This window comes from Pinus tabuliformis, chromosome 3_1 (genome assembly GCF_031772625.1).
Source record: "Pinus tabuliformis cultivar Carrire ecotype Pingquan chromosome 3_1, CPIR1, whole genome shotgun sequence".
NCBI lineage: Eukaryota > Viridiplantae > Streptophyta > Pinopsida > Pinales > Pinaceae > Pinus > Pinus tabuliformis.
Genome location: NC_142301.1, coordinates 583,598,371 through 583,623,287, shown reverse-complemented (window position 1 = coordinate 583,623,287; position 24,917 = coordinate 583,598,371). Strand labels below are relative to the sequence as shown.

At 36.2% G+C, this 24,917-nt stretch overlaps 1 long non-coding RNA gene across 1 annotated transcript; it reads right to left on the bottom strand.

The window, feature by feature from the left end:
• Positions 1-560: 560 nt before the first annotated feature.
• On the bottom strand, positions 561-12,591 carry LOC149188357 (uncharacterized). Its single transcript, XR_016255589.1, has 6 exons — positions 12,561-12,591; positions 12,282-12,323; positions 12,140-12,203; positions 1,436-1,536; positions 1,161-1,299; positions 561-1,039 (listed from the first exon to the last, which is right to left on the bottom strand). It is a non-coding gene; the product is annotated as an uncharacterized LOC149188357 (long non-coding RNA).
• Positions 12,592-24,917: the final 12,326 nt, after the last annotated feature.

The following is a 24,917-nucleotide window of genomic DNA, read 5'->3' as shown; positions in this document are numbered from 1 at the left end:
AGCTCAATATCATGAAAGAGAACAACAACAAAAATACTACTTTTAAGGCAGATACTTGGAAAAACTAGCACATCAATATCAAGAATTGGGCAAATTATGAATTATATAAAACGTTTTCCACAATAAATACATGGGAATATATCTAAACAAGGAAGATACTATAAAAATCATAGTAGATTTGGGTGGAATTAAGTATTTCTATAGTCATGAATGGGAATTCTGATTGAGTACAAACAGAAGAGTGTTTAAGAAAAAAAGAGTTGTTGTCAGACACCCTCATCACCAAACAATGATGGAGTTATCAGAAGTAGCATGTTCACAAAACTTGGGTAGTTCAAAGCAATACTTATCTTTTCCCATTAAAAAATCACACTTGATCACAATATAAAGAGCTAATAATGTCCCATAAAGACTAAATCATGACAAAATGGACAATAAGACTTCAAGTATGATTACCATCTAGTCATGTAATGCAGACAATGTCAAAGAATTTAACGGTAATTTTACAGCTTAGCTAATGCAGAGAATCACAATATCCAATTATATTCAGTGATGCATGCGTATATAGGAACCAAGGCATAATGTAAAAGAAAAGATAAAATTTGAAGAATTTGATCTGTGAAAAATGTGTCAGCTAAGACATCCATGAGAGTTGTCTTCTTGGCACCATTAACACCCATAATGTTGTAAAAGCATCAGTTCTGAATGCCCCTGTAACATCTCGGTGCAATTGATGTATGTTCTCAGTAACTCCTTGATCCTTCATTTCGTGTAGAAAAATTTCGTAACTTTTAAACCAAACTTTTCAGGTAAAAGAAGCCACAAAAATTAGCAATAATTGAATCACGTAATAGACCAGTCTTAGGGCTCAAATTCATATGTGGGGAATTCCAACAAAGTAATTGAAATATTCATCAGACATGGCCAGTTCTTTGAATGGAAGAAGCATTCCTCGCTTTGGAGGAACTCCCGTCGCAACCTGCAAACCCAACTAATTATTGCCTTCTATAGTAGTTGATTGGTTGCTCATTCTTTTGATCTGCATAACCAAGCAAAGAAGAAATTATTATAGAACTCAATATCATGGAGTTCATTTTCCATCTATTCCCCTTAATCTATTCACGAAATGTTAAAGAAGACTAGGCTAACAGTTATCTTACATGCATTATTATCATCTGTAAAAGACCCTCTCTTTGATCTTGATGACTTTCTATTATGTCCTTGCTTGGTACCATTCTCTTCGACTTAGAATTTTTTCAAGTTCTTCCTCAGAAATGGCAGCTTTAGGTTACCCAAGAGCTATGCACAAACAAATCTTACATTATTTCGTATATGAAAGAGTTCGGTTAAAAAAATGAACAGAAGGAAAATGACATATATTATTCTAGAGAAGCAACTCACGTTGTGGGTATGCAAGAGCCAAAGTAAAACTCACATTGAAAGGGACTGGCACATTGTTCCTAAAGATTTCTCTTGAATTGGCAATGCCAGAGGTTTATATTGTTCTTTATCGGAAATATTCGGAACATGGAGAATCTGGATATGGACAATAATGATAGAAAATGAAATGTTACAATGAAATATGACTAACCAGAGCCAAATCATAAGGCAAGATAGCGTAAATTCCTACAACCTTTTCTGTATAACACAGTCCTAACTACTGCAACGAAAACTTGCGCAGTTGATAGAAAGATCAAACAGTCTATAACATACAAAATAAGGGCAACAAACATTGTTATGATTTTCCAATCTGAATAGCTTAATTCTTTGGTTGGTGATCTGTCTTCAGAGTTAAATCTTACGTACATACTATTTCATGCCATCTTCCAGAAGATTGTTCCAAGGAGAATATCGCACATGTGTAAAGGAGTATCTGATGGCCTTATAGTCGAGGCTTCGCTAATAAGTCCAGAATTGCTTCCACAAACAGGAATCGAATTGTCCAAAGAATGCTTGCAAGTACTGGTTGCAAAGCAAATATTTGTTGCTTCTATGCCATGTATACACTTCTTATATAAGAAGAGATGGTGAAGAATGGGGACATGATGACCATTTAGTATTTAAGCATAATTATAGAAAATTTATGTGATAGGGTGCATGTCAGCATTTTCATATATGTTTTTTTCTACTTTCGTTTCACTATTTCAACAAATTTAATTCTCAAGCTTTTACTTGCTTGATTCATTGTCTTTCCGATTAATTTTTGACTATCTCTATCTCCTCGGGGCTTCTATAAGGGCATATGATCACCCCGACAACTCGTAGATTTCCATAACACAACCATATTACACATGCAGTCCTCTACTCTACCAATTTCTTGCCATTCACCCCATCCATTCCCCATCTCTCACCTCTTGATTCCTCACATTCCACGCCCACATCCTTATTTCCTGTAGGGCTACCTATGCACCTCCCTACATTTATCTACAATTTTATTGGATTGTCTTTGAAGCCTTTTTGGTCCAAATGCCAGTTTATAGATGGTGAGAATAATTAAATGGTGGGGGAGTGAGTGGTTTTAGGTCAACATATATATAAAAAATGAGTGCACTTGATAGAATGTGGTTCTTAATATTTTTATTTAATTTTTCTTTTGGTAATGTGCAAGAATAAAATAAATGAATGAATGATTTAAAAAATAATATTTAAAAATATGTTTTAGGTTAAATTTTAATTTAGATAATAAATTATTATTATATTTAATATTAATAGTGATTTTTTTAAGTCTCACTAACACAACAGGTTGAAGATGGGCCTAGTTAGCAACGCGATCTAGGATGGAACCTAACAGGGTGTGGTTGTGCTTTGTGCTAGTGGGAGGATTCATGCTAAAAAATCCAATCCCTGCGTAACTTTGACAAACTAGATGCCCCTGGGTCGCAACTCCTCAAGCCACAGGCCAAGCTTTGAGGATCATAGACAACTTGAAAAACAAAAATAATAATAATAATAATTTTAATTTTTTGTTATTGAAGGAACTTAGCACAAGCAGTAAAGACACACATTTTGTGGCCCAACCTACCAAGGTTGAAGGTTGAAGTCTCGTTAAATAACAGGGAACTTACTAATTCTGTCAGAGTGAAAATATTCTCATTCTTATCCCAAAAAACACAATGATTTTAATCTTTCATATTTCAATAACAATTTTAGATTTCCTTTTAATTGTATATTAAATTATTAATACCTTCGTTTTCATTTGATGCTTTGGAGATTGTTGTCGAAGAGGGTGTAGTTCTTTTGTGTTTTATCTTACAATGTGTATTACAATTTTGTGTAAATAATATGAGATGGTTACTTAAAATAATTATGGTTAATTATCTCATTTACATTATATTTTAATTTTTTAAGTTTATGTTTTTTTTAAATTTATTTATTAAATAAAATTATAAAATTCGTTATGATGAAATGAAAATTTGTTATATAATAATACATTGGCTTTAATTAAATATTTATTGTTATTTTTTTAATTATATTAAATTTTTATTAATTGTTAATTTATTATAAGTTAAATTTGTGAATTTTAAATTTAAATATATAATTATGGTATATAATTTTTTTTGAAATGTTGTACTTTTTGTTTCTGGCCAGGTATATGGTCACTCTAAAAACATGTTTTTCCTATTAATAAGAACATTAGTATATATACATATGAGACCCTTAGGATTCACATTCCAAGGTCTCTTCATTTTCTCTTTTTCTATTTCCAAATTTACAACATATTTTCCTAATCCCAAAGGATTAGGTTTCAACATTCTTCCCCTTAATTTGAAGAAGTGTTTGTAAGTCCAAGCATCATTTTGAATCTTTCAAACTTTTCTCTTCCAATTGATTTCTTTAAGGTGACTACAATCAACTCATTTGTGGAACACTAGTGTAGGTGAATAGTATTGGCCTCAACATTATGTCGAATAAAATGATACTTTGTATTGATATGTTTTGTTCAATCATGGAATTTGGATTCTCAACCAATTTTATTGCATAAGTATTGTCAAATAAAAGAAAATTAATGTGCACTTGTTTCTCCTACAAACCTTCAAGAATTTTCTTGAGCCACACAATCTTGTTGGTTGATTTTGTAGTTGCCACACATTTTGCCTCTATTGTGGATTCTACTGGAAATGGTTGTTTGTGTAACCTCCAATAGATAACTCCTACTCGAAGACTCATTACAAAACTTGAATTAGATACTTTGATGCAGGAGCATCCAACTAAGGGTGTCATGGCTGAGGTGTTTGGTCTCAAGTTACACTCATTGTTCAGTTTCATTTTTAGTATTTGGTTAAAACGGTAGTCAAGAACATTGCATAGTTAATTATTTAGTTAATGGTAATTAGGGACATTATGGTAGGGAAAAGTTGTTATAGCCACTTTTCTTTATAACTTCTTTTTTTTCTTCGCATTTCTTTTCAACAGAACAAGAAAACATTAAAACAGTTTTCACAACTATGTAACTAAAAAATGTAACTGTGAGCAGTTGTGGGAAACTGGCTCAGAAGAGTACAAAAGAAACAAACTCATATTGTGTAAGGGTTGGAGTAGAGAGACAAGAACAGAAGAAAGAGAATAATAATTCCATTCTATTTGAAGAAAACATATGTATCTATCTACAGCTTCTACTGTTACTTTGTTTTTTTTTAATTATTAATTACTGTGCATTTAGACCAAAACAGAGAGATGAATTTCATTCAGAATTAGAAATCATTTCCTTCCTAAGAAGCCATTATGTAAGCCGGTATAACAAAGTTACGAACTCACAGAGAGAATTTTTCAAACCCTTCCAAACAGTCATATCATACATTGATAGAAAGCAGAGCGAAGTAATTGCTTTTGTTCTTTTTCTATTATGTTTTTCTTAAAAAGGAAGAACAAGGAGTCTACAGGCAGAAGCAAAACTATAGTTCTAGATGATCAAGTTCCAGGCCACGAGGGATGGACTAACCACACAGAGAAACTACCGCAAAACTAGCTCATCATAAAAATCGATTGCGAAGAACATCCAAGTAAAACCATAACCATTTGCCTAAGTCCTGTTGGTTTGTTTCAAATAATATGTGAATAGACAGTTAAGTTACAGAGCATTTCGGAATAGCTCGATGCCAAAATAGAACAAGCCCAACAGAGACCAACGATTATGGTCCCATGGTTTTGAAACCCTCAACAATCTACAAGATAACTGAGAATCAATTTACAAACAGCACACCAGAAGCTTAAACTGTAGCAACCAATGGCCAATAGAAGGTGAGGCTCTCAGAGCCAACCAAATTTCCAAAAATACAAGCACAAGAACCTAAGGCTAACTGAGAATAGCACTGTTACAAAATAAAAAGGATCAAGAGCAACCCTATCGGGTTCTCAAAGCGGCGTTAGTCGAGCAAGAAACCGTTCCAAGCCACCAACACCTATAGATACAACCAACCAGAGTATTAATCAGTGGGTGCATGACAAATCGAGGATGGAAAACTAAGAAAGTAGCCGGAAAGAGGGTTTGGTGACTTACCAAAGGACCAAGTGGCAACAACTTGGAGAAATCGTAACTAGGTCATTGCCACAGAGGAACATTCCTACTCAACAAGGAGCAAAAACCCTCAATAAAGAGGGAGAAGTGAGGAAAAGAATTCTGACAGGGAACGGAGGGCTTACCTTGTCAAACAGAATGAGGAATCAGACCCCTATGACCACAACCTAGAAGAAACACATACAGAAGGAACCTCAGTTAACCAGTAGTGTGTATGAACCAACATATGAGCCAACAAACAATAAAAAGTAAACAGAGAGTCGAATAGTCTCAGAACAGGAGAAATCCCTTAGAGTGATAAAAGCCGACAAAACCAATGACAACGAACGTGAGAATCACCAACCGAGCAACATAATAGGAAGAATGAGTGTAGCTGTTAGTCGACGACAAAGGAACCCCATTACATCACAAAACACCATTGACAGATCTCGGCATTTCCACATACAACAAATAGTGAAACCCTCGTCTAAGAGCAGAGAGCACCCAAATGCCAAAGTGGTGAATGAACGCGGAATAGAGGAGTAAAGGTTGAGCGCAGGAGTGAGGAAATCGAGAGAGAGTACAAGTGTCCCCTCACATCTGTCTCCATACCCAGTAATTAATCAACAATCAAGCCAAATCCAAAATATCTACTTAATCATCGGGTTAGTGTTAATCATCGTTTATTTTATTTGTTCATTAATATATGTTTAGGGCCGGTCCCATAAAATTGTGGTAGCAGAGTAGGATTTGGAGTTTTCCTGAGAAACGGAAGTTGGAGGACGAGGTCGTGGAAGAGGTGCTTGGAGAGTAGCAGAGGAAGGATTGCGGGAGGAGATGAGGATCCTTACTGCCCGTTTGGAGGCAATTGAAGCAGGAAGGAGAAGGGATTCGGAGGTAGGAGATGAAGCAAAGAAGAAGCTATAGTTGCGAGAGATAGATCAGATGAGGAAGGACCTGAAATTATATTATTGAGGTTGGTCCTATTGGCTAGTAGCAAGCCTAAACCAAAAATTCCAAATTACGATGGTAGCTTGTCCACAGAAGTTCTGTTGGACTAGATTATCGAGTTGGATAAATATTTTGAATGTGAAGAGGTCAGCGAAGATCTGAGACTTAAGTTCACTGCAACGAAGCTGAAAGGACACACAACCTTGTGGTGGGACAGTGTCCAAGCAGAAAGAAGAAGGATGAATAAGTTGCCAATAAAGAAATGGCCAAGAATGGTGGCCAAGATGAAGGGAAAATTTTTGCCCAAAGATTACCAGATTGCTCTGCATTGGCAAGTGCAGAATTTGAAGCAAAAAGGGATAACAGTGAAAGAATATACTGAAGAATTCTATTAGGTAAATTTAAGAGCTGGTTACACGAAGGATACCCCGGAAAAAATAGCAAGGCATGTAAATGGCCTAAGATTGGAAATACTGGATGATATAAGCATTCTTTCCCCAAAGAACATAGAGCAAGCCTACCAGAGTGCCATGAAGGTAGAGGAGAAGATCACAAGAAAACATAATGCTGGGAGAGGACGGGGAACTAGTAGAGGAAGAGGACAATCCTATGGCAGAGGACGAACTGCGAATAATAGTGAAGAGGTCAGCAGTTCTAAAACTTCAGGGACAATGGAAAAAGGGGACAACACTAGAGGAGGAAGGCCCTATCAGCGAGGAAGGGGAAATGGTAGGGGCAAAGGAGTTTCCTATTAGTGCTACAGGTGCAACAAGTGGGGGCACAGGTAATTTGAGTGTCCTGAAGCGGAACAAGTTGGTCAAAGAGGAGCATATTTTGCACAACTAGAGGAGGCAGAGGCACCACCCCAAGAAGTGGAAAATGTGCTGGAAATAGGGGAAGCTTTAATTTTGAATAAAGTGTTGCTGAAGCTAGCAAAGGAAACGGCTGAACAAACTCAAAGGAAGGCATTATTCCGGACCATTTGTAAGTCACACGGAAAATGCTGCAAGCTGATTATCGATAGTGGGAGTATGGATAATCTGGTTGCCACCGAGATGGTGGAGAAGTTGGGTTTGAAGCGGATAAAACATCCCACTCCCTACAAGGTATCGTGGTTGCAGAAAGGCCATCAACTGTTGGTGGATGAACAGTGTGAAGTTGAATTCCATATTCGAAGGTATAAGGACAAGGTTGTTTGTGATATTAAGCCAATGGACGTATGTCACATACTGCTAGGAAGGCCATGGTAGTATGATGGGAAGGTAGTTCATGATGGGAAGACAAACTGTTACAAGTCTATCAAGGATGGGATTTAGCACATACTTATGCCCATAAAGGAGGAGGAAACAGCAGAAACAAGCGGAATAAAAGTGTTATTAATGAGTGGAAAACAGTTTTTGAAGCAGATTGAGGATAGTGAAGTGAACTATGCTATTGTGAGAAGGCAAAGAATAGTGTTGTTGCACACAGAAAAGTCTGAATTACCCACAGAAATTCAGAAAATGCTACAGGAATTCAGTGACATTGTGGTGGACGATTTTCCAGATAAATTGCCTCGTAAGAGAAGTATTAGTCATCACATCGACTTTATACCTGGAGCTAGTCTACCAAACAAGGTATCATACCGAATGAGTCCTAAAGGCAATGAGGAGATTAGGAAATAAGTACAGGAATTTGGATAAGGGTTTGATAAGGGAAATTTTAAGTCCCTGTGCAGTTCCAACAGTTTTAGCTACTAGGAAAGGATGAGAATGGCGGATGTTCACAGATTCAAGAGCCATCAACAAGATCACCATTAGGTATAGGTTTCCCTTACCATGGATGGACGATATGATGGACTGTTTCAGTGGGGCAACATATTTCTTGAAAATTGATCTGAAGAGTGGTTATCACAAGATTCGAATCAGGGAAGGGGATGAATGGAAAACAGCGTTCAAGACCAACGAAGGACTGTATGAGTGGATGGTAATGCCATTTGGATTGAGTAATGCCCCTAGTAATTTTATGCGCTTGTTGAATGAAATGTTGAAAGAGTTCATCTGAAAGTTTGTGATTGTATATCTTGATGATATACAGATTTTCAGCAAAACCAGAGAAGAACATTTTCGACATGTTCGAAGTGTGCTGGAGAAGTTGTAGCAAACTAAGTTGCTGATAAATATGAAAAAATGTTCTTTTCTTCAGAAAGAACTAGTTTATTTGGGTTTTTGGATTGCGGAGAATGAGATGAATATGGACCCAGAGAAGATTGCAGCAATCATTAACTAGCCATCCCCAAAACGTTTGTTTGAGGTACGTAGTTTTCATGGGTTGGCAAGTTTTTATTGCAAATTTATAAGGAATTTCAGTGAGATCTATGCACCTATGTTGGATACTATAAAAACTGCAAGTCAGCCTTTTCGTTGGACCGAGGCAGCAGTGAAAAGCATTCAGTTACTAAAGAAGAATATTAGAGAAAGACTAATCCTGAGATTGCCAGATTTTAACAAGCTTTCCAGGTTCACTGTGATGCTAGTGGTACAGCCATTAGAGCCATACTCAGCCAGGAAGACAAACCTGTTGCTTACTTCAGCGAAAAACTAAACGAAAGCAGGAAGAAGTACTCATCTTATGACAAGGAATTCTATGTCGTCATCTTAGCATTGAAGCATTGGAGACACTATTTGTTGGGGAATGAAATTGTTTTGTTTTCTGATAATTCTGCATTACAGTACGTGATGCAGCAGCATAAGTTGAACCACAAAAATGTAAAGTGTGTTGAGTACTTGCAGAGTTTCACGTTTGTCTTGAAGCATATCAGCAGACAGGCCAATAAGGTAGCGGATGCATTGAGCAGAAGAGCTTTTCTCTTACAGGACAGCACGATACAAGTGTTGGAATTCGAACACTTAACTGACTTGTATCAGACAGATACGGATTTCAAGGAGGCATATGAAGCCTGCCAAAATCCTTTGTTGAGGAAAAATAGTCCATGGCTGGACTATAATTTATAGGAGAAGCTTCTCTTTAAAGGGGGACAGCTATGCATTCTGGACTGTTCGATAAGGGAGAACATCATCAAGGAGAAGCACAATAGAGGTCTAGCGGGACATTTCGGCATTGATAAGACCTTAGATCAGCTTAGCCATTTTTATTACTAGCCAAGGATGGGAAGGGATGTAGAGAGATTTGTAACTAGATGCAAAGTGTGGTAGTTGGTGAAAGGACATAGTCAGAATACAAGACTCTATACACCATTGCCTATTCTGAGTAGACTGTGGGACTTGGTCAGCTTGGACTTTGTCTTGGGTCTACCAAGAACGCAGTGGGGTTATGATTCTGTGATGGTGGTAGTAGACCGGTTCTCAAAAAGGGCACATTTCATCCCTTGTAAAAAAACCAGTGATGCCACTCACGTGGCCCACTTATTTTTCACAGAGATAGTCAGGCTACACGGCCTGCCTAAGTCCATTGTTTCTGACAGGGATGTGAAATTTACAGGGCACTTCTGGCGTACCTTGTGGAAGAAGATGGACACACAATTAAATTTTAGCTCTGCTTATCACCCACAAACCGACGAGCAAACAGAGGTGGTAAACAGGAGCTTGGGAAAACTACTACAAAGTTTGATAGGAGAAAATTCACGGATATGGGATCGTGTACTTGCCCAGGTGGAGTTCGCTTATAACGACTCACCGAATCGTAGCACAAGTTACAGTATTTTCTAGATCTTATATGGCATGCATCCTCACAGAGTGCATGCGTTACTAGATCTAGGACAGCAGGAAAGACGAAGTGCTGATGGGGAAGATTTCATCAAAGCAATGAATGACCTACACAAGTAGGTAAAGATGAAGTTGCAGGACAGTAGTCACAAGTATAAGCAGTGGGCAGATTTGAAATGGCGAGAGGTACAGTTTAATGTGGGGTATGAAGTCCTCGCACATTTGCCCAGAGAACGGTTTCCTAGGGGTGAATACAACAAACTAAAGTATAAGAATATTGGCCCTTGTAAAATTCTACGTAAATTTTCAGCCCATTCTTATGAATTGCAGTTGCCTCCAGGGATAGGAATATCACCCATATTCAACGTAGTAGATTTGTTTCCATATATTGCTAGTCCTAAAGATGACAATACCACGTGACCTACATGGGATACACAAGAGGGAAGTAATACTTGGATGAGGCAAATGTCTTCAGCTCAGCCCTTTGAGATCGAGAATATTCTCGACACTCAGGTGGCCAAGCAAACTCAGTGGAAGGAATAGCTATAGTATCTGGTCAAGTGGAAGAACTGTCCCATTGAAGATAGTTCATGGCTTGATGCCAGAAAAATACAGCAGGCAAGTTTTTCAGTCAAGGAGCTCATGGACCAGAGCTATGAATTTTTCTTACCCCGGGAGTCTGATGTAGGAGCATCCAACTAAGGGTGTCGTGGCTAAGGTGTTTGGTCTAAGGTTACACTCATTGTTCAGTTTCATTTTTAGTAGTTGGTTAAAACAGTAGTCAAGAACATTACATAGTTAATTATTTAGTTAATGGTAATTAGGGACATTATGGTAGGGAAAAGTTGTTACAGCCAATTTTCTTTATAACATCTTTTTTTCTTTGCATTTATTTTCAACAGAACAAGAAAACATTAAAATAGTTTTCACAACTATGTAACTGAAAAATGTAACCGTGAGCAGTTGTCGGAAATTGGCTCAGAAGAGTACAAAAGAAACAAACTCATATTTTGTAAGGATTGGAGTAGAGAGACAAGAACAGAAGAAAGAGAATAATAATTCCATTCTATTTGAAAAAAACCATCTGTATCTATCTATAGCTTCTACTGTTACTTTGATTTTTTTTAATTATTAATTACTGTGCATTTAAACCAAAATAGAGAGATGAATTTCATTTAGAATTAGAATCATTTCCTTCCTAAGAAGCCATTGTGTAAGCCAGCAGAACAGAGTTATGAACTCATAGAGAGAATTTTTCAAACCCTTCCGAACAGTCATATCATACATTGACAGAACGCAGAGTGAAGTAATTCCTTTTGTTTTTTTTTCTATTATGTTTTTTTCTTAAAAAGGGAAGAACAAGGAGTCTACAGGCAGAAGCAAAACTACAGTTCTAGACGATCAAGTTCCAAGCCACGAGGGACGGACTAACCACACAGAGAAACTACTGCAAAACTGGTTCAGCATAAAAATCAATTGCGAAGAACATCCAAGTAAAACCATAACCTTTCACCTAAGTCCTGTTGCTTTGTTTCAAATAATATGTGAACAGATAGTTAAGTTACTAAGCATTTCAGAATAGCTCGATGCCAAAATAGAACAAGCCCAACAGAGACCAATGGTTATAGTCCCAGGGTTTCGAAACCCTCAAAAAACTACAAGACAACTAAGAATCAATTTACAAACAGCACACCAAAAGCTTAAACCGAAGTGGCCAATGTCCAATAGAAGGTGATGCTCTCAGAGCCAACAAAAATTCCAGAAAATACAAGCACAAGAACCTAAGGGTAGCCAAGAATAGCATTGTTATGGAAGACAAAGACCAGGAGCGACCCTACCAGGTTCTCAAAGTGGCATTAGTCGAGCAACCAATCGTTCCAAGCCATAAACACCTGTAGATACGGCCAACCAAAGTATTAATCTGTGTGTGCATGACAAATTGAGGATGGAAAACTAAGAAAGTAGCCAAGAAGAGGGTTTGGTGACTTACCGAAGGAGCAGGCGGCAACAACTTGGAGAAATCGTAACCAGGTCATAGCCACAGAGGAAAATTCCTACTCACAAGGAGCAGACACCCTCAGTAAAGATAGAGAAGTGAGGAAAAGAATTGTGACAGGGAACGGAGGGCTTACCTTGTTGAAAGGAGCGAGGAATCGGTCCCCTGTGACCACAACCTGGAAGAAACACATACAGAAGGAACCTCAGTTAACCAGTAGTGCGTATGAAAAAGCATATGATCCAACAAACAATAAAAAGTAGACAGAGAGCCGAATAGTCTCAAAACAGGAGAAATCCCTTAGAGTGATAAAAGCTGGCAAAACCAATTACAACGAACCTGAGAATCACCAACCGAGCAGCATAATAGGAAGAACAAGTGTAGTTGTTAATCAAAGACAAAGGAACCCCATTACAGCACAAAACACCATTGACAGACCTCGGCATTTCCACAGATAGCAGATAGTCAAACCCTCGTCTAAGAGCAGAAAGCACCCAAATGCCAAAGTCGTGAATGAACACGGAATAGAGGAGTAAAGGCCAAGCGCGGGAGTGAGGAAATCGAGAGAGAGTACAGGTGTCCCCTCACATCTGTCTCCGTACCTAGTAATTAATCAGCAATCAAGCCAAATCCAAAATATCTACTTAATCATCGGGTTAGTGTTAATCATCATTTATTTTATCCATTCATTAATCTACGTTTAGGGTTGGTCCCATCATACTTCGTTTTCCTTATATCCATCACAGTTTAAATTAGAGAATCCAATCAAGATGAAATCATCCATGTGTATATTTGAATCCAAAGTCTTGAGTTCCCTTCAAGTACCACAAAACTCTTTTTGTAGCAAACCAATGACCCTCATAAGGTTTTTTCACAAACCTCAAAAGGATTCCAACAATGAATGAAATGTTTGTTCGGGTAGTAGTGAGGTATTTAAGACTACCTATTAGTTGTTTGTACTTAGTTGCATCCTCAAATTAATTTTCTTCTTTAGATGCCGGCTTCAAATTTTGTTCCGTTAAAGTGGACAACGGATTTCATTCAACCATGTCATATTTGTTCACCATATCTCCAATGTAGTTATTTTGAGATAGGAATATAAATGTCTAATGTTGGGTTACTTTAATACCCAAATAGTAGTGAAGATATCCCAAATCTTTCGACTCAAATCCTCTCCTCAATTATTTCTTTATGGATGCAATATAATTCGCATTGTTCCCTATCATCATTAGATCATCTACATAGACCATGAGATAGATAATAGTTTTTCTAGCTTTCTTGATAAATAAAGTGCATCATCAAGGTCGAAGTATTTGAAAATTAGTTTTTTACGATGCTCAATCAATTTTACATATTAGGCTCATGGTGCTTATTTCAGCCATAAAAATATTTGATCAACTTACATACTTTGTTCTCTTGTCCCTTCACAACAAATCCATTTGGTTGAGATTAAAACATTTTATTTCATATGTACATTCAATAAAAAGAAGCCTTTACATCCATTTGATGTACTCTCCATCCATTCTGAGCTACCAAGGCAAAGAGATTTCAGATCGTAGCCAATTTTCCTGTGGGATCAAAAGTATTGTTATAATCGACCCATTTATTTTTGTGAAAATCCTTTTTCCATGAGACTTTATTTGTGTTTCTCAAGTGAGCCATGTTATTTATACTTTTCCTTGAAAACTCACTTGCAACCAATCAATTTGTTTCCAAATGGAGGGTCCACCATCTTTCAGGTTCCATTCTTTATAATAACATCATACTCTTTTTGCATTACTTATTTCTATTAATCATGAGAAGCAACTTCCTTAAATGAAGCTAGTTTGAAATTAGTAGAAAAAATTAATTCAAAATCATAAGAAACATCCATATCAAAAGTTGAATTAGAATCAACAACATCACCTCCATTTTTTCTAGTATAAATTCTCATTCACTTCTTTCCAATCTCATCATTACAAACAATTTCAAGTGTCTTAGTGAGCCATTTTGGAGGATCTTTCTTAGATGGTCCATATTGTTCTATTGACTGAGGTGGGGATGCATAAATATCTAGCCTTCCAATCCTCTCAATCACATCATTCAAAGTGTCTTCTTGATTCGAAGAAGTGGTTAGAACTTCATGAGGGGGAGAGAGAGCTTCAAAAGGATATTCCACATATTGATCTAGGATAGGGATCCCCCCTTCAATATGTGGAATCTCATTTTCAAATTCCTAAAAATAATTTTCATGCTTGAATATTTCCAAGTGATTGAGTTAATGCTCAACAATATTATTAGTCTTGGACAATTTAAGAAAAATCACATCTCTAAACAATATAAACTTCATATTTAATTCATCATAGAGATGATATGTTTCAGAGGTATCCAACAAGCCCAAGAAGATGCACTTTCAACTCCTTGTACCAATTTTGTTTCTCTATTCGTTAGGAATTAAGGTATAGTAGGGGGAATAAAAAATTCTCTGATGCCTTACCGAAGGAGTGTAGTCATACCGCATTTCATAAGGAGTCCTTCTTTTGAGAGTATGATATGGACATATGTTTCTAATATAAATTGCACACGGAAATGTATAAGCCCAAAAAATAAACTAATATTTTTTTTTAAATATCATTGAACAGACCATATTTAAGATTTTCTTGTTCATTATTTAGGCTACACCATTCTATTGAGGATTATGAGGCCTTGTTATTTGTGTTGAAATTTTAATGTTCTATGTTATTACAATCACTTAAATCTAGAACTTATTTATGATGCAAAATAATTTATGTAATTATACATAGAACATAAGCCATATAAACCATATTCACAATGAAATACAACTGAAACCTCAATGAGACACAGAGAAGTTACGTCAACAACCAACGAAAAACCCATAAGAGGAAAACCTAACGAAATTCTTCTTCTATTAGAAATCAATTGTTTAGAAGAGATACAAATTACAATGAGAGAATGAATAAGTTCACCCAAATCTAAAGAATTTTTCTGATAGCACTAGCTGGTAAGACACTAAATCACTTTGGCTCTCCAAGGTCTGCTCTTACTCTCCAAGTCTCTCTCTCACACAATCTCCTTCAGGTCTCTCCAACTCTCTCTCAAGTTTGAATTCACAATGCACAAGTAAGTGAGGTGAGATGATATGAGACACATATATATGGGAGGGGAAATATATTATTGAGATAAAGGAGGAGAAATACACATGCCTTGAGGAGAAGTTACATATGCAAAAATAGGATTGTAACTTATGCATTAAAGAGGTGTAAGAGGAAAATTTTTATGACAAGTCATTAAAGTGTGTAAGAGAGTGTAAGAGGTGTGTAAGAGCATTAAAGAGAGAGAGGAATGAATCCATTAAGAGAGAGAGAGAAAGTAACATATGCATTAATTGAGGGGAGTTACATATTAGATGATTGAGTCTCATGATTGAGAGACTTCAATTTCCTTTTAATAATAATAATAATATAATAATAATAATAATAATAATAATAATATTGATGTTTAAGTCAAAATTGAACTATCGGGATTGATTGATGATAAAAAAGGATTTTCCATCAACAATTCCCAATCACCAATTAATGCAAGGTGATTTTTCTTTTTGGAAAGTCATACTTGAGACTTTCTATTTTTAGACATTCATCCCTGAGCTGCCAATTTTCAACACTCTGTCTCAGCTATGGAGGAATTTCTTTCTACAAAAAAGAATGTTCTCTTTCTCTACTCATATCTGTTCAACTTTTCTTTATATCATCTAGAACATGGATGTCTCAGTCTAATTAAGAAGAATAATCGTAGGGGAGATTCATCCATCACCGTATATTCACTTGGGAGAAATACCACTTTCCAACATATGATAAGGACCTCGCACAACCAAGTCTCATCATTGCTTAGGGGGATCCACATGACAATCATATCACACATCCAAGGCTCATCACTGCTTGCGGGGATCCACTTGCCATCACATGGCAAGCATCTCGCACATCCAAGTATCATCACTACTTGCGGGGATCCACTTGTCCACACATGACAAGGATCTCGCACATCCAAGGCTTATCACTACTTAGGGAGATCCACTTGTCAACACATTACCAGCATCTCACACATCGAAGTCTCATTAAATTTCAAGTGGTGGAACACCTACATCCTAGTAAAGTCTCACTACACCTATTGGCCAAATAGGTGGCTCTTCCCACCTCTCATATTGTGGGTTAGATGCATATTGAGGCCTGCTCTTGTGGCACACACATAAGAAGTACCTCATCCTCAAGAGATTTCTAGCATCATTCCCTAATCATGTGAGCTCTGATAGGGGGAAAGGCAACTTAATGTTCTCGATTAGCTATGACCACTTCCCGAAAGGGTCACGCCCATAAGTCCAAGCTTCTCTCTAAAAAAAAAAAGAACTTTCCTTTTGGTAAAGGCTTGGTAAGGATGTTAGCTATCTGATCACTAGTCACAATATGATGGAGACTCATTGATCCTCTCTGCACCATACCTTGGATATAGTGATATTTGATCTCAATGTGCTTGGACTTGTCATGGAACATAAGAAAAATCCCAATTGTCACAATATATAACTCTTGTGTCTGGAGCTTGCTCAAATAGATCTCCAAAGAGCTTCCTCATCCAAAATACCTCACAGCTAGCCATGCTAGCAATAATGTACTCAACTTCATCTATACTTAGTGCAATAGGTTTCTATTTTCTTCTCATCCAAGAGATCTTGGCAAATCCAAAGCTAAAGAATCACCTAGAAGTGCTCTTTCTATCAACAGAGTTACCAGCCCAATCAACATCAGTATCTCCATTAAGTCTTACATTTTTATAAGTATATCTCAATCCAATATTAATGGTCCCATGTAGGTATATCAACACATGATTTGCAACAATCCAATGTGTATGTGATCGCTTAATTGTATATTGGCTCAGAGTATTGACTGCATAACATATGTCGAGTTAGTGTTCACTAAGAACATTAGTGTCCCAATTAGTTGACGATAGTTAGAAGGATTTTCCAAATCAAGACCTACAGCTTCACCGCATATTTTCTTTAAATTAATTTCCATTGGAGAATTCATGGACTTGCATTATGTCATACCAAATCACTCCAGTAGCTTGACAACATGTTTTCCTTGAGAAAGGAAAACCTCACCAGGTCTATGCCATACTTCAAGACCCAGAAAGTAGTGCATCAAATGAATATCATTCATTTCTAATTTAGAAGATAACCCCCTCTTACAGTAGAGGATAAATGGTTCACCACTAGTCATAAATAAATCTTAAGCATATAATACCAAAAACAAAAGGCAAACCTTGGACTATCTTGAATTAAATATTTGGATCAATATTACTTCTAGTAAAACAAAGCTTCATCACGAAGCTACCAATGTGGGCATACCAAGCTCTTGGAGATTTATTCAAACCATAGAGGGCTTTCTTTAGTCTGAACACGAGTTTTCTGGTAATGTACTTTAAATCCTATGGTTTCTCCACAAATACTTCTTCCTTACGGAATCCATGCAGAAAAGAAATCTTCTCATTCATTTGGCGAAGGGACCATCCTTGGCATGGGGTCTTGGAACCACTTACCATACATCATTATGAATGCTGGACTCATATTTTTTAGCCATTTCATCTTTCAACACTTGAGCCTACATAGCTTCTTCCCGAGTGCATGGTTCAACTTGAATAATGTTTCTCATGGCTACAACATATCCTTGGAATTGGCATGGTTTCTTGCTTTCTCTTAAGTTTCCTTTGGGATCAGCATGTCTATCAACATCATGTAAAGTGTCATGAAACCATAATCATATTTTTCTAGCACATGGATAAGGATCCAAGGAGTCCATGGGATCCATGGGTTCATTAACAAGATCAAGATCAGGCTTCGGATCTTCTTATGCATCCAAGGCATCATCATGTCTTTCAACATTAGTAGGAGGAGTGTCTATGGTTTTTCAAAGAGTTGCATGTTCATCAAATTTTATATCTTTTATAAGCTCTATATTTCTTTTTCTAGGTACATACATTCTATAAGCTTTGGAATTTTCACAATAACCGACAATTATACCTTTCTTACCCGAAGCTTCCAACTTGTTACTATTTTCCTTTGGCACATGAAAGTAGATAGGGAAATCAAATATCCTTAAGTGCCCATTTTGTTCTAAGTTATATAGTATGATGGTCTCTTTCCTCTTTCCAACTTCTTTGACGAAGTCTTGAGCTCTTGTGCACTTCAATTCATGGAATGGCTTGACACCTTACTCAATCTTGATACAAATTTCTTGGTTCTCACATTCATCAAATGTGCTTGTTGATCCCAAAACAAGAGCAAGAACAATAGTAGCAAAGTAAACAAACATAATGAAAGTATACCTGGTGATGAGGCAAACATTTATTTATTTTCTAGAAGTGAGAGTGGCTCTTTCGTTATCCTTGTAGCAAATTCCTCTTGGAGTTTACTCTTCCTGCACTATTCTACACCCTAAAGATCTTCAGGATCTATTTTTCTTGATCACATTCTCATCATGAAGTTAGTGAAAGAATCATTTGAATACTCATGCAGGAAAAAGAACCAATGATCTATAAAGATAAATCTAAACAAGAACGGTGACACAAATAAACAACATAAGACTTGAAAATACTTTGGGATTGAAGGAAGTTCTTAGCTCCCTCTAGATCCGGCCTCTATAGGTTACCATTGTCCATAAGTCATATGTCATTTCCAGAATAAATGCATCTTCTTGATCACCACTTGGAAAAATCCATCATGATCCACTATAATCTCAAGTATTTTGGAAACCGTCTTTCTCACATGAGGTAATGCTTCATAATGAAGATGACTGAATTTTTGGTGCCACAATTTATATTGATAATTACTTATCATGAATCAATGAATGGATAGGTCTTCCATTTATTTTATACAGATCTTCAAATATTGATCCCAGAGTGAAAGCTTGTAATAATAATTATACATATTGACTTCATTGTTTGTAATGATATTAGTTATAATCCATCTTTGATTGTTGCAAAAGATGTTAATTTAGAAAACTACCACTCCATCTTTTACAAAATTCATGATTCTTACCTACAACCACTATTGTTAGTAAAATTTATATCAAAATTACCAAAACCCATAAGATTATGACCATTCTCAAATAATCTGAGAGAATCAAAACCCCCCTATCTTTAGCATTTAATTTCTATTAGTTATTCTTTCATAATATTTTAAGCATTATATTTTTTTTGAAGACAACACCTTCTTACATGTGCATAAATAGAAATAAAACTACTCTTTACTTTTGCATGCATTAACAAGTACGAAAACCACAACTATTAAACACATGCAACGCCTTAATCACTATCTGCAAAATTACTATCATATCTTGAGTTCCTTGGAATCTTGGAAGAACGGTAGCAGTAAAATTTTAGAAACAAAATTTCAGCAGTAAAATTTCAACAGTAAAATTTCAGCAGTAAAATTTCAACTGTAAATTTCAACGATAAAATTTTAGCAGTAGATTTCAGCAATAAAATTCAGCAGTAAAATTTCAGCTGTAAATTTCAGCAATAAAATTCAGCAGTAAAATTTCAGCTGTAAATTTCAGCGATAAAAGAGGAGATATTTCAGCAGAAAATGAGCATCAAGTAGAAGGAACAATAAGAGAAATTTCAGGAAAAAAAGAGAGTTGTAAATGGAGCAGACAACAAGATATATTTCAGCTAGCAGAAAGAGAGTTTCAAGTGGAGAGGACAGAAAGATATATTCCAGAAGAAAGAGAGCAACAAATGGAGCTTGTCTTCTTGATTTTGTCTTTACCAAATCTTTGATACCATGTTGAAATTTTAATGTTCTATGTTGTTATAATCACATGAATCCATAACTTCTTTATGCTACAAAATAAGTTAAGTAATTGTAGATAGAACATAAGCCATATAAACCATATGCACAATGAAATAAAACCAATAACTCAATGAGACATAGAGAAGTTAGGTCAATGACCAGGGAAAAGCCCACAAGGGGACATACCTGACCAGATTCTTCTTCTATTAGAAATCAATTGTTCAATAGAGATACAAAGTACAATGAGAGAATGAAGAAGTTCACTCAAATATCAAGAATATCTCCAATAGCAGTAGCTAATGCAAACACTGAATCACGTTGGCTCTCCAAGATTTGCTCTTACTCTCCAAGTCTCTCTCTCTACAAATCCCCATCAAGTCTCTCCAACTCTCTCTCTCATGTTTGAATTCACAATTTAGAAGTAAGTGAGGTGAGATGATATGAGACACATATATATGGGAGGGGCAATGAATTATTGACATAGAGGAGAAATACACATGCCTTGAGGAGGAGTTACATATGCCAAAATAGGATTGTAACTTGTGCCATAAAAGAGAGGAGTGTAACTTAAACATTAAAGAGGTGTAAGAGGAATCTTTTTATGACGTCATTAAAGTGTGTAAGAGTGTGTAAGAGGTGTGTAAGAGAATTAAAGAGAGAGTGGAATGAATCCATTAAGAGAGAGAGAGAGAGAGAGGGAGAGAGTAACATATGAATTAATTGAGGGGAGTTACATATGACATGATTGAGTCTCAAGATTGAGAGACTTTAATTTCTTTTTAATAATAAAATAATATTATCATAATAATAATAATAATAATAATAATGATTAAGTAAAAAATGAGGTATTATGATTTATTGATGATCAAAATGGATTTTCCATCAACAATTCTTGATTACCACTTATGCAAGGTGATTTGCTATTTTTGGAAATGCATACTTGAGACTTTCTCTTTTTAGACTTTTTATTTTTAGAAATTCTATTTTTATAAATTTATCCCTGAGCTACCAATTTTCAACAATTTGATGTTGAATCCCATGCTAGCGAAGGTAGTTTTTAAAATTAATTTGAAGTATATTCTTTTCCATTAATAGTATGAATAGAGACAATATGAGATTTTGTATCATTTTCAATCCATGCATGAAAGTTTTTGAAAGTTTCAAAAACATTAGATCTATTTTTCAACAAATATACCCAACACGTTCTGGTATAGTAATCAATAAAATTCTTCATATGTTTATTTCCATTTACAAAAGGAATATTCATAGGTCTTGTTAGAAAATTATATATTACAGAGCAATTTAACACATAAAAATATGAAGAAATATAAACAAAGAAAACACATAAAACAAGAGAGACATAGATATACATGGTTCACCCAATTTGGGCTACACCCACAGAGAAACAGTCAATCCTTCCTTTTATATTATTCAGCAAACTAAAGAGATACAACGTACAACAGATTCGCTATAATTCCCTCTTCTCACTCGCTCAATCTCCTCTCTCTTCTCGCTCAGAATACAGATCTACATAGACACAATACAATTCCCTCATATATACTGAGGCATTGCCTTCTAGGGAAGAAAACCTCTAAATTAAACATAACTTCTACCGTCAGATCTCTGCCTAATTAACTACGCTTAGACCCCCTTGCAGCGGAAATATTACGGGCCCATTATGAACTAGGATCCAATGCGGTGATACCTCTGAATAATGAAGATAATCGGGCCCCACACCCAACAATCTCCCACTTGAAGACTGATTATAGCAACTCCACTGCTGCTTGATTTGTTGGATAATGAATCCACTCTAGACTTGGATGTTTCTCATCTTCTTCATCATACTTGAAGACCAATTGAAACTAAGCAGACTCTTAGTTTCTCCCTAGTTACAACTTTTGTTAACATATCTGCAAGATTCTGGCTAGTGTGTTTATTTTCCAGCTTCAACTGTCCATCTTCCAATGCTAACCGTATGAAATGGTACTTGAGATGTATATGTTTAGTCTTGGAATGAAATGCAGATTCTTTGCAAGATGTATGGCACTCTGGCTCTCACTGTATAACCTGCCCAACTCCTGCTTCTTACCCAATTCATCCAGAAACCTTTGTAACCAAATCATTTATTTACTAGCCTCTGTAGCAGCAACATACTCTGCTTCCGTTGTTGAGAGTGCGACAATACTTTGCAGTTTTGAAACCCAACTGGCAGTTGTTCCACCTAAAGTAAACACATACCCTGTTGTGCTCCTCATGTTATCTCTATCACCCGCCATATCTACATCAACATATCCATGTAGAGCAATGTTTGAACCACCAAAGAATAATGCTTTATTTGTGGTACCTCTCAAATACGTGAGAATCCACTTCATCACCATCCAATGTTCTGTTCTTGGATTGCTCATGTACCTCATTACAATTCCCACTGCATGTGCAATATCAGGCCTTGTGAAAACCATTGCATACATTAATCTTCCAAAGGCTGATGCATATGGAACTTTAGACATATGAGCCATTTCTTCCTGATTCTAAGGACACTTCTCCTTACTTAATTTGAAATGGCTAGCCAAAGATATACTAATTGGTTTTGCATTCTGCATATTAAACCGTTTCAACACCTTTTCTATGTACTCACTTTGAGACAATGTTAATTTGTGATTCTTCCTGTCTCTAGTTATTCTCATACCAAGGATTTGTTTTGCAGCACCCAAATCCTTCATTGTAAATGAGTTCGCCAATTTTCTTTTGAGCAAATTTATTTCCTGCATGTTAGAACCTACAACAATCATGTCATCTACATACAATAATAATATAATATAGTTTCCATCATTTCAACTTTTGATATAAACACAATGATCAGAGTGACATCTAGTATAACCTTATTTAGACATAAACCTGTCAAATTTTAGATACCACTGCCTTGGAGCTTGTTTTAAGCCATACAAGCTCTTCTTCAACCTACACACTAGTTTCTCCTTCCCTTTTACCTCGTATCCTTGTGGTTGTTGCATATATATCTCTTCCTCCAAATCCCCATGGAGAAAGTTTTTTTTTACATCTAACTGCTCAAGATGCAAATCTTCAGCTGCTACTAGACTCAAAATAGTTCTGATTGAAGTCATTTTAACAAAAGGAGAAAATATCTCATCAAAGTCTATACCCTTTTTCTATGCAAACCCTTTCACCACAAGTCTAGCTTTATACCTTTTTCTACCTCCATCTTCTTCCTTCAACTTGTAAACCCATTTATTCTGCAATGATGTTTTACCTGTAGGCAACGTGACTAAGTCCCAAGTCTAGCTATGTGCTAAAGAGTCCATCTCTTCTTTCATGGCTTTCTCCCACTTCTTCCTGGTTTCTACCTACACTGCTTCTTCATAACATTTTGGTTCACCAGAATCAGTCAACAATACATAATATAATGAAGGAGAGTATCATTCAGGGTGTCTACTTATCTGGGTAGATCTTCTAACACCACTTTCAAGTGTTTGAGGTGCTTCTTGCTGTTGTGGTTGTTTTTCTCTCCATTGATCATTATGATTTTCAGGCAGCATCACTTTTTCTTTGATCTCATCAGGCACTGCATATTCTCTGTTTTCTTTTTCTTGTTTCCTTACCTACAACTGATCCTTATACAAACCTTTTCATTAGATATGACATCTCTCCTCCTAATGATTTTTTGTTTTTCATAATAATAAAAGTGATAACCAAAACCATTAACACCATATCTAATAAAATTACGTTTCTTTGATTTTGCCTCAAGCTTTGTTCTATTTTCTTTATTAATGTGGACAGAGGCTTCACAACCAAAATTATTTAAAAATAAGTAGTTTACCATTTTACCTGTCCATGCCTCCTCTGGAATACCACAATCCAAGGAACTTGAAGGCCCTTTGTTTATTAAATAAACAACAGTATCTACAGCATCTGCCCAAAATTGTAAAGGCAATCCTGAATGCAATCTCATGCACCTTGCACACTCCATGATTGTCTTTTTCATCCTTTCTGACACACCATTTTCTGGTGGTGTTCCTTGAACTATCTTCTCTCTGCGAATTCCATTCTCTGAATAGTACATATCAAACTCTTTGCTGCAATATTCACCTCCATTGTCTGATCTGAGATTGTTCAACCTTTTTCCTATCTCATTTTCAACCAAAGCTTTCCATTTCTTGAAAGTATCAAATACATCAGATTTATTTCGAATACAATAGATCCAGGTCTTTCTGGTTGCATCATCAATAAAAGTAACATAATAGCGAGAGCCACCGAGAGATGATACCTGAGCAGGTCCCCATACATCTGTATGCACAAGCTATAATTTTTCACTCTTCTTTTCTTTCCCAGCTCTAAGGAATCTGACTCTCTTTTGTTTTCCATAAACACATTTCTCACAAAATTTTAAATCAACATGCTTCAAACCTGGCAACAAATTTCTTGAGTGAAGAATCTGCATCCCATTCTCACTCATGTGCCCAATCCTATGATGCCACAATGTCGTATCTGCTGCTGTAGAGGTTAAAGCATTAACAGAATTAGAAATACCATTGCATAAATATAATGTACCAACCTTTTCTCCTTTTGCTATTACCAGGGCTCCTTTAGTGACCTTCCAAGTTTTATCTGTGAAAGTAGTTACACAACCTTCACCTCCCAACTGTCCTATTGAAATTAGATTTTTCTTCAGATCTGGAACATGCCTTACCTCCTTCAATAGCCATTGATTCCATTTTGCTATTTTACGAAAACTGTACCCATTCCAATGATTTTACAAGGTTTATCATCACCCAATCGAACCTGTCCAGAATCTCCTTGAACATAATCATGAAAATGTTTCCTATCAGGTGTGGCATGGAATGAGGCCCCTGAATCTACCACCTAGGCATCAATAATATTTTCTAATGAAAGAATCAAAGCATCTTGCAACACATC